Source organism: Lepidochelys kempii, chromosome 9 (assembly GCF_965140285.1).
Source record: "Lepidochelys kempii isolate rLepKem1 chromosome 9, rLepKem1.hap1, whole genome shotgun sequence".
Lineage (NCBI taxonomy): Eukaryota > Metazoa > Chordata > Testudines > Cheloniidae > Lepidochelys > Lepidochelys kempii.
In genome coordinates, this window is record NC_136388.1 from 27,621,296 (window position 1) to 27,629,299 (window position 8,004).

The window sequence follows — 8,004 nt, forward strand, 5'->3', positions numbered from 1 at the left end:
CTACCTGTATGTTTGTTGGTGAAAGTGCAGGCTGGAGGGCTTTGGAGCTTGTCACAATGGTGCAGTATGAGAGGCAGCTCAAGCTGGTGGGGCAGAAGGCTCAGTAGTACCCCAGTTCCAGGTGGCACCCCGCGGGGAACCCATCACAGTACCTACATTTAATAATGGATACTCCAACTAAAAAAAAAAAAAGCACTGCAAGTAAAAACCTACAGTTAAATCCTGACCCCAAAGATAACAACTCCTTTGTACCACTATGGCTACAGAGTTGCCCTAAACAGGCAACTGGGAATTCCCCATGCAAAGTGAAACATTTATTTTGATACCCTGGAACTCAGTTGAATGATAGCAAAATTAATACACAATATGTGATCTAAAACACCATATGTATTTGACCATTGTAAATTCATTGAACCAAAATCATGTAGGTTAGTATTTCAAACTACCAATGGTATCATTTTAAACACACAGTGCTGATGAACCAAGTTCTGCTTTCAAATACACCATGGACTACAGTGTAGACAATTGCTGAATTTGGTCTCAAGACTTCCAGAAATTTAGAGGCCCTCCTGAGCATAGCAGGGTGGTGTTACAGTAAACAATCTTCTGCCTTTAATGCTCATGTCCTTCTCCTAATACAAACATAAAATCCATTATCATCCATGGCCTTTCGTTATAAACAACATTGCAGAGTAACATTAAATTATCACATTTCTTGGCAAGTGTGGGCTCCCCAGCTCAGGAAGGATTGATACTACATTCAGAGTCTGGTTCAGGCCCTTTTTCTCAGGGATTCAACTTTATTTCCTCTAAACAACTAACAAAAATTCAGAATATCAATCATCCTTTCCCACCTAATCCAGGGTCCTCTGCAGGGGAATATCTCTTCCCTACAGGTTCTCACATTAGCAGGCACTTGTTTGAACCAGCCTGTTACAGGAGCCCATCTTCTTACTATAGCTTTACCAAGAGACTTTCCCCCAGAAACCCTCTAATCCCAGCAGGTCTCTATCCTGATTTTTACAATCACCTGATTCCTAGCTAATCAGTCTCAACTGAGAGATCCCTGATCCATCACATATTAGGCTGGGACCAACTCCCCTTAAATTACCAGCCACTCTATAGCAGCTAGTTTGGTTCAAAGTGGCATAGCAGAAACCTGATAGTGCCCTGGTCTACACTTGGGGGGCGGGAGGGGATCGATCTAAGTTACACAACTTTAGCTATGTGAATAATGTCGCTGAAGTCGACGTAGTTAGATCAACTTACTGTGGTGTCGCCACTGCAGTGAGTCGACAGCTGCCGCTCCCCCATCGACTCTGACTGCGCCTCTCGTGGCGCTGGAGTACAGGAGTCGACGGGAGAGCACACAGGGGTCGATTTATCATGTCTAGACTAGACGCGATAAATCGATCCCCGCTAGAGAGAAGTTACTGCTCACAAAATTGTGCCTTTTTTAGGTTTAGGCTCCATGAAATTGATTCACCTGACAGATTTAATAAAGATTAATTTAGTAATTTAATTAGTACATGCTAAGCTTGAATGACCTACCTACCTTGTCAGTGTGAAATTTCATTCAAAAAGAGGAGAGATGACCAGAATTCTACAACAGAGCTTGCAGATGCCCTCAATTTTAATGTGGCCTCTAGCCCACAGAGACAATAGACCCCAGCATGCAATGTTTGGTCTTGAGCTGAGTGGAAGGACATTATTAATAGAGACACAGTAAAAATAAAAAGGTGACTAATCAGCTTTATCTTATCCAAACTAGGAGTCATCAATGAGGTTCCTGGCAAGTTTCCATATAAAACATGCTTTTCCCTCACCAAGGATACTTAATAAAGCATATAGAAGAGAGATGAAAAGTAGAAATCCCTATTAATAGCAACTCAAGAGCTGAATTCTGATCAGGAATCAAAGAGAATCTGCATTGCCATACTCTGTTTCTTGCCAGAGGAATGCTTGTGTGACACTACCAGAAACCTCATCTGCAATTTTGGGAATGCAGAATACAGGTGATCATTAGAAAGGTGCTTTTGCTTCATGTCTCTACTTACTGAGTACAGTACACCTGTTCAAAGAGTGAGTAAGTTTAAGAATGATCAGGCATGATTCTCCTCTCAGTTATACTGGGGTATGTGAAAGATGAATCCAGTCCTTGGTGTCAGTTTAAATTATTCTTTTCCATGGAAAGCCCTAAGCTGGAAGGGGAATGAAAAGTTTGGTTTTTTTTCACCCCAGTGGGGTTGATAGTATTCAGCACTCTGGAGAATCAAGCGCAAAGATCCTCAAAGGATATAGGCACCTAACTTCTGTTGAAATAAATTAAACCCCTTTAAAGAAATAACAATGGTTTGTGAAGATAAATGCATAAATCTATAACTTTGACTGCAGGAAATCAATGCCATGGAGAGAGAGGTGATTAGCTGATTCTACATCCAGCAAAAAAAGGCATTCTACCATAGCAGAATACAATGGCTCACTGCAATGCACTGCCAGGTACTGCTACACTATTGACAATGGTAGCACAGGAGGCCTACCCATGCCCCTTTTTGCTCAGATTACTTTTCACATCCCTGATTACCATAGTGCAGGTCCTGACTCATAGATGCATAGTTGCCTGTACACTCCTGTGGCTTCTTGCAAGATATCCCCTCCCCTGCATAATGCTGCCCCATGCCCTTTTTCTTCCTCATGCATCAGCTCAAACAAGAGTAGGATCTAGCCTAGGACCTAATCCAAAAGAGCTTCATTTATGCCTCTCTTAATAAAGGAATGAAATCATGGAATAATGAAATAGTCTTCTGTTATAGAATATAATCTGTACGCTGTGTAGATAAATCTGACTGCCTAGGGTACCAAAATTTGAAGGACAGTATATCCAGTTTCTCTCTTTCCTCATGCAGTACAGGACTTAATTGAATTTTCTTCATATCTTTGCAACAAACCTATGTACTAAACCCTGGAACTCAATTGCAGAAGACACAACAAACATTACTCCAAAACAACAGCTAGCTCTGATCCTTTTGATAAAGTCCTTAGAGATAGATGCATACACTGCCACAATAAATAATAAATATTTATCTGTGTCCTGTGGATGTTGCTAACAGGATAACACACCACTTCTCTTTGGCGTTCACACACATACCCCACTGTTCATGACCTCTGTATGTTGTGATGTACAATGCATCATACAATGTAAGAGGGGGAAGAGCCAGATAATAGTTATTGATTGTGCTGTGAAATGTGTGCATTGCATGCAGCAATGGTTGATTCTGAGCTAGATCCTATATTCTTAGTTCACCAACCATTCTCATTAAACTCAAGGAAAGCAGGCCCTAAACTAGTCAGCATGACTCAGATGCTCAAAGGTATTTAGACCCTTAAGGCCTTGTCGATATTACAAATGCTCCATAGTGCAGACACAGGGTATGCCAACAGAAGGAGTTTCTCTGTCGGCATAGTAACACCACCTCCCCCTGTTGGCACAGCTGCGTCCGGGGGAGGGGGGGCTGTGATTGCTGGCATAGCTATGTTGCCTGGGGGGGAGGGCAGTGTTTTTCCCCCTGAGCAACATAGCTATACTGACAACATTTTGTAATGTAGATTTGGCCTCACTCCCATTTAAATCAGTGGAAGTAAAGCAACTAAATACTTTGGAGGATCTGGGCCTGTCTAAACAGCACATATGACTAAAGCCTGACTACAAATACTTTCTACCATACTTAAGGTTACAACTGTGAGCAACCCCACTGAAGAAATACATGTTCAGTAGTAAGTGCTTGCAGCAAAGGGCCTAAATCTCTGAAAGCTTCCGACAACTGTGACACAATTCAGTAGCAAGAAATATTAACAGTACCAACCTGCAGCTCCTGATTCCTTGTCACAAAAGAAAAGCTCAGGAAAGGTCACAAAGAAAAGGGGTACCTGAATAATGCTAAAAACAATGAGAACAGAACCTCACCCCACCAGCCTCAAACTGTGTATTATAATTCTTCAAATTTGAAAACCATAAAAAATACCTTTTTACCCACCTGTCAGTGCAGGCAAACGGCAACTCAGCACTGAATCACCTCAAAGCACATTCATTCTTCTAAACTTATATCACATCATGGGGTTTATATTTGAAAATGTATTGTTTTATATATACTATAACTTCACTAACCTCAGTGATTTGCATTGTCTCTGTTATGAGGTGTCTAAACCCTGGCCATGGAGAAGTGGGGAAAGGGTTAATCTCCATCTTTATAAAGGACAAGACTGTCACTCCCCCTATGTGAGCATGTAGGGGAGTAAAGAGACATTAGAAAGCCAGCTTCTTTTTCCCGTGTCAGGATTATGCATACCTACATCATTCTGCAGAGCTGCTACTCTGCCTCCTGTACAGGCAGGCTGGGAATGGGTGGATCCTTGGCTCTACCCCCAGGCTAGTGCATGGGCCAGTGCACAGTATGTATCTATCTATCTATCCAGCCATGGCTTTTGCATGGACCAGTGCAGCTGAGCTGGCTCAGACAGAGAAATAATCTGTACAATCAGTATAATTTCCTTCCCTCCTGCAGCCAGGAAGGAACCACCAACTGGATTATGACTCTCTGGTTCTGCTCCTGCCTGGGACAGCACAACCGGTCGCTGTCCTTTGCTCTGGTCTTGCAGAGAAGCCACTATTTATATTTAGCCCTAAAACAGAGGTGGGCAAACTACAGCCCGCGGGACCGTCCTGCCCGGCCCTTGAGCTCCCGGCCTGGGAGGCTAGCCCCGGCCCCTCCCCCGCTGTCCCCTCTTCCCCACGGCCTCAGCTCACCGCACCGCCAGCGCGGGAGCGAGCTGCACCGCGGGGGGCAGGGAAGAGCAGGAAGGGAGGCTCACCTGCAGCCACAGGGAAGCAGGCGGGCAGTGCGGGTGGTGGGAGCGTGGCAAACACGGGCAGAGGACTCAGGAGGAGCATCGGGTGGCTGCACAGCCACCCAGAGAGAAGCGGCACTTTGAAGGGGAAACCGCCGCTTCTCTCCGGCTGCGCGGCTACCCCGGCTCCTCCTGAGTCCTCCACCCATATTCGCCGGGCCACATTCTGAAAGGGGCTTTAGTGGGGGGGTTGTATAGGGAGTGGGGTCCCCGGGTGCCTGTCAGGGGGTGGGGGTGTGGATAGGGGGCAGGGCAGTCAGGGAGCAGGGGGGGTTGGATAGGGAGTGGGGTCCTGGGGGGGGGGGCGGTTAGGGGCAGTGGGTCCCAGGAGAGGATAGTCAGGGGACAAGGAGTAGGGGGGTTGGATGGGTCAGGGGTCCTGAGAGGGGCAGTCAGGGGTCGGGAAGTGGGAGGGGGCGGATAGGGTTAGAGTTTGGGGAGGCACAGCCTTCCCTACCCAGCCCTCCATACAGTTTTGGAACCCCGTTGTGGCCCTCAGGCCAAAAAGTTTGCCCACCCCTGCCCTAAAACTTCAACTACTCTTGTAATGGAGCAGCAGTATTTAGTTATATGAGCAAACATCCCTAGGCACCCATTCTGGGGGGCCTTGAGAGGGCATAAGGAGGCCCACCCGCTGTCTGCCCCATTTGCCCCAGTGTGTGCATCATTGGGAGTATGACAGGAGCGTCAGCACTGGATGGAGGGCTGACAAGTTGACACTGACAGTGGTTCTTTGTGAAAGCGTGTGGTGCCCAAAGCCCCTCTGCTCCGGCCAATGTTAGGCTGACCCAAGAGAAAAATGCACCTCACTTGTTTATCGCAGCAACTGCAGGTTAGTTTGAATTACTTGTGAAAAGAACATACCAGTAGCTGTACTGCAGCCTATTTCCTATGAACAATGAGGGCTTATTGGTAACATCACTTGCATTTTGGTATAATATCTTGAGTGACATATAGGGAGACACAAAGATATCTCTGTGAATTGAGAGGGCAGATGTGTGATATATGGATTAGCAAGGCTCTACTTTATCTTCAAATCAAAAGCATTTCAGTTAAGATAGCTCAATATACAGGGTAGGATTTGGACAAGTGTTCAGCATTGGCCCAACTCTGCTCCCATTTGTAATCAACGGGAGTTTTACCATTGCCTTCGATGGGAGCAGAGTTGGGCTAATGCTGAGCACTTTTGAAAAATCCCACCCTTAATTGCCAAGGGCCAGATTTCAATATCCTTTTTCCTTCAAAATACGAGTACTCAGTAATCCTATTAAAGTTGATGGAACTACTCATGGAGTAAGCTGCCACTTCGTGGAAGTAAGGATATCAGAATATGGCCCTAAATTGGTTGGAAACTTAGTCTGAGTAAAAAGAGTTTGTGCCTAGCACAATGGGGCCCCTGATCTGGTTGAGGTCTCTAGACACTACCTCAATAGAATTGTTAAATTAATGAAATAATAACAATACTTCAGACCTTTGCTTTTGTGAGTAGTGTCATAGACTTCAACAACACTATTCATGGACCATTCAGGACTGCTTGCATGAACAAGGGTTTGCAGGATTGAGCCTCAAGTTTGCAGAGACCTGAAAAGTTAACATCTGCCTCGTATATCAGGAGATTTATTGTATTTATTTAGATTTATAAATATGCTAAAAGGAAACTATCCATACACTCTACTTCCCCTTGACATTTAAAATACATTCTAAACACAGTGATTTTAAAAGCAACCCAGCACAAATCCACTTCACCACTGAACAATTCCCCACCCTTATGGTTAAAAGGACCTGATTTTCCTCTCATTCACATACTGCTGTAACAGTATAGCTTCACTGATTTCACTGGGGTCACTCCTAATTCACACTTGCGTAAAAGCTGAATTAGGCCAGCAGAGTACAAACAGAGTGTGGCTAAATTTAAGATTATAGGCAAGATGCTGAATAGTACCTTACCCTTGGAGTAGCTCCTTTGCAATCATGAGTCTTGAGCCTGACCCTTAGAGTTTTTTATTTGTTTTAGTTCTTTTTTAAATTAAACACTAAAAAATGGGTGCCAGATTCTGATCCTCTTGCTCATGCGGAATAATATTTTACTCCACAAGTAACATTATTGATGTAATGAATTTCTGTGGAGTAAGGTACTACTCAAAATGAGAAAGGGGATCAGAAACTGGCCCTATCAAAAAAAATCGCCACAGGTAGGGGATTTGTGGTGCTGTTAGCACTCAGGGCTGGTCTACACCACCGTGGTAAATCAATCTAATTTACGCAACTTCAGTTACATGAATAACGTAACTGAAGTCGACACTGTTAGATCCACTTACCGCGGTGGCTACACTGCGCTATGTGACTTCCCTTACGCGGCTCGGGGAGGTGGAGTATACAAATCATGCTCCCATCGATTTGGCGGTTCTTCACCAGACCCACTGAATCAACACTCGCTGCATCGATTGCAGCAGTGCTGATCTACCAGCAAGTGTAGACATACCCTCAGTTCTTTCATTTTTAAACTACATGTTTTCTTTTAAGTGATTCCCAGGAGTCTTTGTTGTGTGTGGTGTCAGTGCTGTTGTACTTGTGATGTTTGCACAGTATGTTACCTGGAAGTGTTCAAGGCCTTCCTCTTGACCAAGAATTTTCAAAATCATTTTTAAAATTAAGTACTGCTACAAACACGTATGCATTTAGTGCAGAGTATAGTATAAGCCTGACCCTAAGGATTCTAATGATAAAGCAGATTTCAGAGCAGCAGCCCTGTTAGTCTGTATTCGCAAAAAGAAAAGGAGGACTGGTGGCACCTTAGAGACTAACCAATTTATTTAAGCTTTCGTGAGCTACATCCGATGAAGTGAGCTGTAGCTCACGAAAGCTTAAATAAATTGGTTAGTCTCTAAGGTGCCACTAGTCCTCCTTTTCTTTTAATGATAAAGCAGTGCGCCATCTTTTGGTTACATCTACTATCACAACCATAAGCAAAGGTTTATTTAATTTATTTTATTTACAGAACACTATCCTATTTTAGGTCTTGTTGATACACAAACTTGTACCAGTTTAACTAAAAAGTCTTGTTTTAAAACCAATTAGTTAAACCAGTGCTTGAATTAA